Here is an 11,411-nt window from a genome sequence, read left to right as displayed (position 1 = left end):
ATAGCCGGCTTGCATCTCACCTTCTATGATTCATAGAATCATCAAACAAGAAAGGGCAATATATCAAAGACAGGCATAAGTTCTTAGTACGGTCAATAGTCATTCTGTAACTCGAGTCTATACCACGAGGTAGGGAAGGTAATCGAACCGGTATCTTGGCTCAGAGGTTCTATCAAAACATGGCCAAGACACAACACAACCCTAGCCTAAAATCTGCGCAGACCTAGACATGCAGATACACACCACCGCACCCAAGACCCACAATTTTTCTAAAACAAAGTGAGTACCCTAAGGAGTCCACCAAAGGGTTGGCTAGTACTTAAGCTGACCACTTACTATCAAAATAAGTAACGAGGTCATGCCCCAACTTGGATATAAACCCACCAAGTCAGGAACACAGAGGCTATTAAGCAGTGAACATACACTCGTCAAAGACTATAATGACCTATCTATGATGAAGGCCGAAACACTCACCTAGGACCTAAATAAAACCAATCTAGGTCCCAGCTTGAATACTTTAGCCCGCACCACACAAGACCAGTAGGATACCCAATTAACCGTAAGAGGGCAAAAAGTCCAACTTACCAACATAAATGCTAACCTTCTATCATGTGAAAGACTATATAAATGTCTATTCAGCAGACAATCCAACAATATCCTCAATATCAATAATAATCCAAACTCCAGCTAACCGTTAATCTCATAATTCATGAGAACAAGCTAAAATGGCAACAAGACAAGAAGACTCAAGTATAAGGCAACCAATTCATCCAACAACCAACATGTGAAATGATAATTACAAATATCAAGGCATAACATAAAACATCCAATCTCACCTCAAAGACAAACCCTCGACCCGAGTCCCGCGACGGGTCATCGGTCAAATCGAGGCTGACTAGTTTAAACCTAGTTTGACCAAACTCGTTCGGTCAATCTGGCCCAGCTCAGAGTCTTTGCCTACTTTGGCCCAAATCATAAAATTTATCACAATATAATTCTCATGCTATTTCTATCATGTGAAAAACGAAAGTAACACATTATCAATCACCTAAACACTTAACAAACAACAGGCACAACATTAACTACTAATGTGACATTAATTCGTCGAGTAACTCGGAATAGTTACCTTACGCTAGCAAAGAGACAAGTAAAAACTTGAGAAAGCTTCTAAAACCCAAAATTACTCTTCATCTTCAACCACATATGATTCACCTAAAATAATTATGTGAAAGGACGATATTAACGAATTATCTTTATATCAAATATGAGACGGAAATTAATTTAATTATATTTTAAATAAACCAAACTAGCGTCAAAACAATTTATGGACACGGCTCAAAAGTTATTATGACAACCTCAAACTCGGCCTAACCACCAACTACACATGGCCTCAAACTCGTGACTTAGCTAGGCCACGGCCAGGCCACTAGGAGTCCGACACGACCACCACCCGACTACCCATAGCCACCCTTCACCCTACTTCATAACCTGACCCAAAAATCAGTCCAAAAAAAGAACCCAAAAGATGCCTAAATTCGACCCCAACTCCGGTCCTCAAATGCAAAGTGAAAACCCACGATGACGGCTCTCGTCCCCGCCCAAAACAGTACCAATCGTCCCCTTAAGACTCCTTCTCGCGCCTAAAAACAGTCCTAGTTGAGCCAACTAAGTCAGCATTTAAAACGGTTTTAGAGCGGAAATCCACAAGTATAAAGCAACTCAAAAAGGACCCTAAAGACTACAAAAATCGCCCCAACACACGAGTCCAAATTAGTCCAAAATAATCCCTACATGTCGGTATACACCGTCTCAACTATAAAACACACCAATTATCACCCAAAACAATCCATACATGTCAGCATACACCGTCTTAAATATACCACTTACTAGCTAGCATCCCAAATGATCCCTAGAGGTCAGTATACACCGTCTCAATCATCTCCACATATCAGTATACACCGTCTCAACTATACAACTGACTAATTAACATCCATAAGGATCCCTATATATAATTATACACCGTCTCAATTATAAAACAGACTAACCAGCATTCGAAATAAACATATTTTACAAGTAATATCGAGTAATCCGTTATCGTTACCTTTTTAAACTTCTACCGGGCACGTCTATTTTAGTACATACAACCGTCTTATAATAAATAAAGCTGAAAATATAAATGGGTTTGTAAAAATACATGACGAAAATGAATTTTACTTACAACGGATTGACGAGAACGACGAAAGGAGCGCTATGGAACAAAAATAGTTGAAAACGGATGACAAACGAGACATCGTATCAATTTTGAAGATCAAAATTAAAACGAAGGAAAAGAAGAACAAAGAAGGGAGGAAGAAGACGTGAAGGGATGAAGAAATGAGGCGTGCACTGTTGTCACCGCTATTTATTATACGTACGTTTCTTCGTTGTTAAGAAACTTCGATAGTTATTAAAACCGTTTCGAGTTAAATTTAACCGGTTTTAGTAAAAGTTTCAGTAATAAAACGGAATCAATAATAAATAAATTTAATGAGTGAAAATAAAATAAACTCAGCTAGTTAACGTAAATAATACAATATCAGCTTGAATCGGAATTATTAGCGATTTTTTTTTTACAAAACTAACGGATATTAATAAAAATTGCTAATTTAGTGAAATAAGCTCAAAATAGTTAATTGGACGGTTTTGTTCCCAAAATCCATCTCGGGTTTACTTAAAACAACTTTCATAAAGACTCGTAAAGAAACGGAAATTATTAAATAAATAAATTCGAACTAACTTCAATAAACTCGAACTAACTTTAAATAAACTTATTAATGATTATTAAAATTAACGTATCGAATTATGATGAAATTAATTAATTAGCTAAGCATATATATATAAATCGTTAAATGATGTAATTAAATTCAAAATAGCAATTAAAAGAATTTTATCCAACTTAATAAAATTCGGGGTGTTACAATCACCCCATCTTTTAAAAAGTTTCGTCCTCGAAACTTGAAAGTATAAATGAAAGGTTATAAAAATAAAACTGGAATTGGAATCGGTAACCAAAACATTTAAAAGGTCACTTATCGTAAGAATCAAAATTCTTTCAAAAGTTTCAAATAAAATTTTCCGACAGAACCAGATTCTCATCAGAGGAACGGAAGTGTTCTCGTTGCGCATTCAAGAACATCACATTCCAAATCCAAGATAAGGTCAAAGGCAAATCATTTGTATAAATCAAAAATCAAAATACTTTCGAAAACATTAATGAAGAGTTTTCAAAAGTATAAGTCTCATTCATGGAACGAAATTGCCCTTGTCGTGCACACAAGAGCGCTAACTTTCCATGTCAAAGACAGATTTAAAATAAAAATCATTCGCCGATAAGCGCAGGGCAAGTTATTAGACGCCTTTAATAACGAGTCCTAACATCCCATCAACGTTAAAATCAAAATAAGAGAAAGGTAATCTACTCAAATTTTCTTTTGTAAAAAGCCAAAATAGAAATAAAGGTTTCACCTTTAAACTAAAAGGGGAGTTAAATTCCTGAAATATAATATTAAACTTTAACAAAGGCATCATGATTAGATTAAAGTGAATAGAAATTGGATAAAATTTACAAAAATCTCAGGTTTAGCAACTCAAAACCATGATAAAGAAGTCTATACTCAAAGAACAATTAGAGAATTAAATCGAATTTTCATTTTCAAATCTTTAAAAATAGGCTAGGTTTGCAGAAGTGACATAAACTTTCAAGAATGAATCGAAACTGGTAGCTTGAAAGTTTAGAAGTTGTACAAAAAGGAAAGTAACTTAGATAGCATAAAAACAAAGTATGTTAAGAGAGCTCAAACTTAAGCCTCAAGAGAGCTATAATGAATTTCATAGGGTAGAAATTGAAGTCAAAATTACAAGGATGTCAAAGATAGAGTTTCACAAGATACGAGTGTCAAACTTAAAGGAGAAGCAAGATGAAGCGAGGAAAAGAGGTATGAACGGTAACGCTTATGATCAAGGAGAAAGGAAAACTAGACAACAAGGAAACGCCAGATACTCAAATCTCAAACAACAATGTCATCACTCCACTAAGGAAACAAAGGGTAATAACCAGATCAGGAAATGATAGGAAATTTAAAAAGGGATATATGAATATGTCAAGATGTGAGACTAAAAGAGTCGAATCATAAACATAACTAGTTACCAACCAGTAAGAGGTATTAGAATTAGGAAGGTACTCAAGACAAGGAAATAACGAGTAAACTTTTATACTTAAGAATCAAATCCAACCAAGGTATGAACGAAAGGGAGGAAAACGATTAAAGGTATGAAAGAGGATTTTAAGGCTTAAACCATACGCTTCCTAAAACTTAAGGTTCTCTCTAACAAGGTCACGCCTATTATGGTATTGTACCTTCATGACAAAACGACAAATCCCAAACAAGGGTCAAGGTAAAATAAACGCTCGCTTAAGGGGTGATAAATCGGTTAGATACTTCTTCCACCTATCTTATCACATATTAGGATTTCCCTAAATCAAATCTATCACTCAAGTATAAAAGCATCTCTTTATCTCAAGCACTCGACACAACCTCAATGTTTTAAAAAACCAAAGAATGAATTGATAAAGACTTCTCAACAATGTTCTCAAGGAACAACTAACACCAAATCACATTCCCAAACTATACGGGATTATTAACATCTAAAAATGGGTTTTCTTCCAAATTCATATCCTAAACTTATCTCATGTTTACTCCTAAGGCGACGACGCTCAACCTACTAAGCTTTCAAATCCCAAACATAAACAACAAAGCCAAGTTCTATAACTTTAATCACATAGGCAACTCATTCCTAACACAAAGAATCTACCAATCAATTATACTCACTTTGTCAAGGAACTAGGTATAAGAATCACTAAGTATGTCTCATCACCTTACCTAAGTCTTTCTAACATCACGACTTCTCAAAGCCAGGGTTAAGGGTCAGACACAAACAATCTCCTCAAAAGTCAAATTTTCCAACCCAGGTCAACATTCCTCACAAGAAGGAGTACTATCTAATGGCGTTAAGGGAGGATAAGCAAAGAACAAAGGACAAGTTAGGAGTAGAAGCGTAGCTTTTAAAGTAAAACAGAAGGGAGTTTAGAAGGAGGATAAGCACCAAGAGATTAAGAATAAGGCGAGATACAAAAAGAACGAGAAACATCTTCAAGGAAGTAGAAGCATTCTTCAAAGGTTGAACAAATCTTCAATCCTCAGCAATAGGCACTAAATCTTGATCTTCTTAAAATATAAGTGTCCTTTCAATGGAACGGAGATACTCTTGGCGATCACTCAAGAACATCAATGTTCCAATTCAAAGACATAAAAAAAATACATTTTTACACCAACAAATGATAAAACTAATTATCAGACGTCTCCAATAACAAGCTTTAACACTAATTGACGTTAAAACCAGTGAAAAACATTAAAATATTTTCAAAACCTTTCGTTCAAATTTTTTTTTTTATAATAAGGGTAATAACTCCATTAGCTATAGATAAGCTCAGGGTCATTGATCCAAGAACGCAACAATTATTAAATGACAATCAACAAACAGGTTAGTACCTAACAAAGAGCAAACACAAAGAGACTACAACATAAGGTCCTAAGTCTACCCATCCTACCCATCTCTCAAGTTTATTATTTTAAGGTCAAGTTATTTATATTGGGGTGCACAAACGTGCGTCGGGAGCAAATATGCTCTGATACCAACTGTGACACCCTCATTTATCGCGGAAAAGTAAACACGTAATTCTAGAATAAAACTGCATGGATATGTTTGTAATAGGTTCATTTGGGTAAAAACCTGTAATTTTTAAAACCTGAACCTGTTATAAAGATATTCAAATTGGAAGGTGTTAAACATACAAGGTCTAACTAGAAGTTTCATAACATAATCATCGCTAAAGTCGCGAATAGCAAATTATACAACCAAATGTAAAGAGGGAGACATATGTCCCTAAAATGTATGTGACATAAAAAGTGTTTAAGGGTCACAATAAAATAAAACCAATCTAGGTTCCAAGGTTACTTTGCTCACTAGCTCGTCCATGTACCCCATATATGCATCACCTACCTGTCATTCGCATTTTATACAAATACGAAAGCCACAGTCAGTGGGGAGTAACTCGAGTTTCTCGACCCACGAAATGTCATAAATAATATAACATGTAAACATAAGAATATGAATACGAATCACACAATGCCTTAGCATATAGATGCTAGACAATCGTGCTTATCATGTGAACAACAATATAATGCCACATAGTCCTAGCATGTGAATACTAGACCGACTCATACTACACTATCATGTGAATCACATAACATCCAGGAATCCAAACTCTATCAACCATAGCCGGCTTGCATCTCACCTTCTATGATTCATAGAATCATCAAACAAGAAAGGGCAATATATCAAAGACAGGCATAAGTTCTTAGTACGGTCAATAGTCACTCTGTAACTCGAGTCTATACCACGAGGTAGGGAAGGTAATCGAACCGGTATCTTGGCTCAGAGGTTCTATCAAAACATGGCCAAGACACAACACAACCCTAGCCTAAAATCTACGCAGACCTAGACATGCGGATACACACCACCGCACCCAAGACCCACAATTTTTCTAAAACAAAGTGAGTACCCTAAGGAGTCCACCAAAGGGTTGGCTAGTACTTAAGCTGACCACTTACTATCAAAATAAGTAACGAGGTCATGCCCCAACTTGGATATAAACCCACCAAGTCAGGAACATGACCTCGTTACTTATTTTGATAGTAAGTGGTCAGCTTAAGTACTAGCCAACCCTTTGGTGGACTCCTTAGGGTACTCACTTTGTTTTAGAAAAATTGTGGGTCTTGGGTGCGGTGGTGTGTATCCGCATGTCTAGGTCTGCGCAGATTTTAGGCTAGGGTTGTGTTGTGTCTTGGCCATGTTTTGATAGAACCTCTGAGCCAAGATACCGGTTCGATTATCTTCCCTACCTCGTGGTATAGACTCGAGTTACAGAGTGACTATTGACCGTACTAAGAACTTATGCCTGTCTTTGATATATTGCCCTTTCTTGTTTGATGATTCTATGAATCATAGAAGGTGAGATGCAAGCCGGCTATGGTTGATAGAGTTTGGATTCCTGGATGTTATGTGATTCACATGATAGTGTAGTATGAGTCGGTCTAGTATTCACATGCTAGGACTATGTGGCGTTATATTGTTGTTTACATGATAAGCACGATTGTCTAGCATCTATATGCTAAGGCATTGTGTGATTCGTATTCATATTCTTATGTTTACATGTTATATTAATTATGACATTTCGTGGCTGGGAGAACTCGGAGTTACTCCCCACTGACTGTGGCTTTCGTATTTGTATAAAATGCGAATGACAGGTAGGTGATGCATATATGGGGTACATGGACGAGCTAGCGAGCAAAGTAACCTTGGAACCTAGATTGGTTTTATTTTATTGTGTCCCTTAAACACTTTTTATGTCACATACATTTTAGGGACATATGTCTCCCTCTTTACATTTGGTTGTATAATTTGCTATTCGCGACTTTAGCGATGATTATGTTATGAAACTTCTAGTTAGACCTTGTATGTTTGACACCTTCCAATTTGGATATCTAATTCAGTGGGGAGTAACTTCGAGTCCTCCCAGCCACGAAATGTCATATTTAATGTAACATGTAGTGTAACATGTAAACAATATGATAAACAATTTAATTATCAAGTATTCTAACGTATGAACACTAAACTGACCAAATTAAACTATCATGTGAAACCTATAACAAGCAGTAATCAAAACTTTATCAATTGTAACCGGCTTACATCTCACCTATTACAATTCATAAAATCACTATACAAGAAAGGGCAATATATCAAAGACAGGCATAAGTTCTTAGTACGGTCAATAGTCACTCTGTAACTCGAGTCTATACCACGAGGTAGGGAAGGTAATCGAACCAGTATCTTGGCTCAGAGGTTCTATCAAAACATGGCCAAGACACAACACAACCCCAGCCTAAAATCTGCCCATCCTACCCATCTCTCAAGTTTATTATTTAAAGGTCAAGTGCTTTTAAGTGGGGTGCACAAACGTGCGTCGGGAGCAACAAGCTCCTTGGACTTAGTTTGGCTATACTTTGTAGTAAACCTTTATATATTTGTTGTGTTTATATTTTGAAGGGACATATGTCTCCCTCTTCTATTTTGGTTTGTATCTATATTCTCGCAGTTTTAGCATAGTTATGTAAATTAGTTTGTTAGTATTTGCAGGTTTTGGCACCCTCCTCTTGGAAATGTTTGTGAATGGTTTAGAAAAGTTTTAAAAATTACAGGTTTTGTCTAGTTGAACCACTTACAAACATATCCTGTCAGTTTTTCTGTAGAATTTACGTGTTTAATTAACGCTATATATGGGGGTGTCACAGTTGGTATCAGAGCTTCATATGGTGCCATTTTAATGGAGGCTTGATAGCTGTTGTTGTAAGAGAACTTAACCAGAGGTAAACATCTCCCAGGAAGTTTGGAAATCTAAGGCACAGGCACGAAGAAGATCCTCTAAAGTTTGAATTGTTCTCTCGGTTTGACCATCAACATAATTTTTACTACTAATATGATTCATTTCAAAAGATTACCCATTTGTTACTTATACTAATTATAACATTAATAAACCCGAAATGACAAATAATGCATGAAAAACCGCGAAACAAGCAACGGGTGACCGGGCCGGCCGTGGGCCGCACGAACTGCCGGGCACTCTTTGGCCGCCACCCCCAACCCTCCATTTCTCCATTTTTGTTCAGTTTAACATCGTCTGAAGCATCAATTAATCGTACCCATTTCATTTCCATACTAATATGAGAACTTAAACTAACAAAAGACATGAATTAGACAAGAATTTAACCCATATTATCATGTAAAATAAACTACTCACACAACAATCACAAAATCATACAAGAAAACAAGATTGTGACATTAAACCGTCGAGTAACTCGAAATATGTTACCTTTAGCAACAAAATGAGCAATTAGCACCTTGAACCCAAACCCTCATCTGCCAACTAACCACTATCTTCAACTATATACGAGCCTCCAAACTCGTCTTCTAAATCTTCACCTAAATAAACAATAAAAACACAATAATAAGCACAAAAATCGAAATATGCCCAAATTCGTCTTAAATCAACATCAAGAAAACTGAAATTAAAACATACTAGGATGTAGATCTTGAAGAGAGGATTCCGAAAATATAAATTTTGTGAAAATCGGACTAGAAACGAGTGAGTTATGGTGAAATTTGGCTTAGAAAAGCTTAGGTTGAATAGAAATGGTGTTTTGTTGCTAGAAGGTTCAAGGAACATGAATGGAAAAGAAAAAAAAATGAAAAGGAAAGGAAGGGGGAGGGTGCCGCGGGAAAGGGAGAGGAAGGGAGCGGATTTTAGGCGGGATTTCATGAGTCGGGTTTGGCTCGTTACGACGATAATTAGAACCGCTTGTCAATTGCAAATTCCGACAAGACCAAAGTTCTTAAACACGAGATTACAAGAAAATTGAGTATTCATATGACCCATTTCCATAATCGTTTGCCCAATTTTCGCTCTAAAACCGTTTTAAATGATGACTTAGTTGGCTCAGCTAGGACTGTTTTTAGGCGCGAGAATGGAGTCTTAAGGGGACGATTGGTACTCTGTTTTGGGCAGGGACGAGAGCTGTCATCGTGGGTTTTCACTTTGCATTTGAGGACTGGAGTTGGGGTCGAACTTAGGCATCTTTTGGGTTCTGTTTTGGACTGATTTTGGGTCAGGTTATGAAGTAGGGTGAAGGGTGGCTATGGGTAGTCGGGTGGTGGTCGTGTCGGACTCCCTGTGGCCTAGCTGTGGCCTGGCCGTGGCCTAGCTAAGTCACGAGTTTGAGGCCATGTGTAGTTGGTGGTTAGGCCGAGTTTGAGGTTGTCATAATAACTTTTGGGTCCTGTCTATAAATTGTTTTGACGCTAGTTTGGTTTATTTAAAATATAATTAAATAACCGTCTCTTATTTTATATAACGATAATTCGTTAATATCGTCCTTTCACATAATTATTTTAGGTGGCTCATATGTGGTTGAAGATGAAGAGTAATTTTGGGTTTTAGAAGCTTTCTCAAGTTTATTGCTTGTCTCTTTGCTAGCTTAAGGTAACTATTCCGAGTTACTCGACGAATTAATGTCACATTAGTAGTTAATGTTGTGCTTGTTGTTTGTTAAGTGTTTAGGTGATTGATAATGTTTTACTTTCGTTTTTCACATGATAGAAATTGGAAATAGCATGAGAATAATATTGCGATAAAATTTGTAATTTGGGCCAAAGTAGGCCAAGACTCGAGTGGGCAGATTGACCGAACGAGTTTGGTCAAACTAGGTTTAAACCAGTCAGCCTCGATTTGACCGATGACCCGTCGCGGGACTCGGGTCGAGGGTTTGTCTTTGAGGTAAGATTGGTTGTTATTGGAGGTTTTATGTTATGCCTTGATATTTGTAATTATCATTTCACATGTTGGTTGTTGGATGCTTTGGATGCCTTATGCTTGAGTCTTGTTTGCCTTTAGCCATTGTAGTTTATTCTCATGGACTATGATATTGATGGTTAGCTATAATTTGGTTATTGATAACATTGAGGATATGGTTGGATTGTCTGCTGAATAGACATTTATATAGCCTTTCACATGATAGAATGTTAGCATTTATGTTGGTAAGTTGGACTCTTTGCCCCTTTTATGGTTAATTGGGTATCCTACTTGTCTTGTGTGGTGTGGGCTAAAATATTCAAGCTGGGACTAGCTGGGACTAGGTCCTAGGTGAGTATTTCGGCCTTCATCATAGATAGGCCTTTATAGTATTTGACGAGTATATGTTCACTGCTTAATAGCCTCTGTGTTCCTGACTTGGTGGGTTTATATCCAAGTTGGGGCATGACCTCGTTACTTATTTTGAGAGTAAGTGGTCAGCTTAAGTACTAGCCAACCCTTTGGTGGACTCCTTAGGGTACTCACTTTGTTTTAGAAAAATTGTGGGTCTTGGGTGCGGTGGTGTGTATCCGCATGTCTAGGTCTCTGTGATTTTAGGCTAGGGTTGTGTTGTGTCTTGACCATGTTTTGATAGAACCTCTGAGCCAAGATACCGGTTCGATTACCTTCCCTACCTCGTGGTATAGACTCGAGTTACAGAGTGACTATTGACCGTACTAAGAACTTATGCCTGTCTTTGATATATTGCCCTTTCTTGTTTGATGATTCTATGAATCATAGAAGGTGAGATGCAAGCCGGCTATGGTTGATAGAGTTTGGATTCCTGGATGTTATGTGATTCACATGATAGTGTAGCTTGAGTCGGTCTAGTATTCACATGCTAGGA

This window comes from Silene latifolia, chromosome 10 (genome assembly GCF_048544455.1).
Source record: "Silene latifolia isolate original U9 population chromosome 10, ASM4854445v1, whole genome shotgun sequence".
Lineage (NCBI taxonomy): Eukaryota > Viridiplantae > Streptophyta > Magnoliopsida > Caryophyllales > Caryophyllaceae > Silene > Silene latifolia.
The sequence above is the reverse complement of the archived record's forward strand: the minus strand, read 5'-3'. Positions refer to the sequence as shown.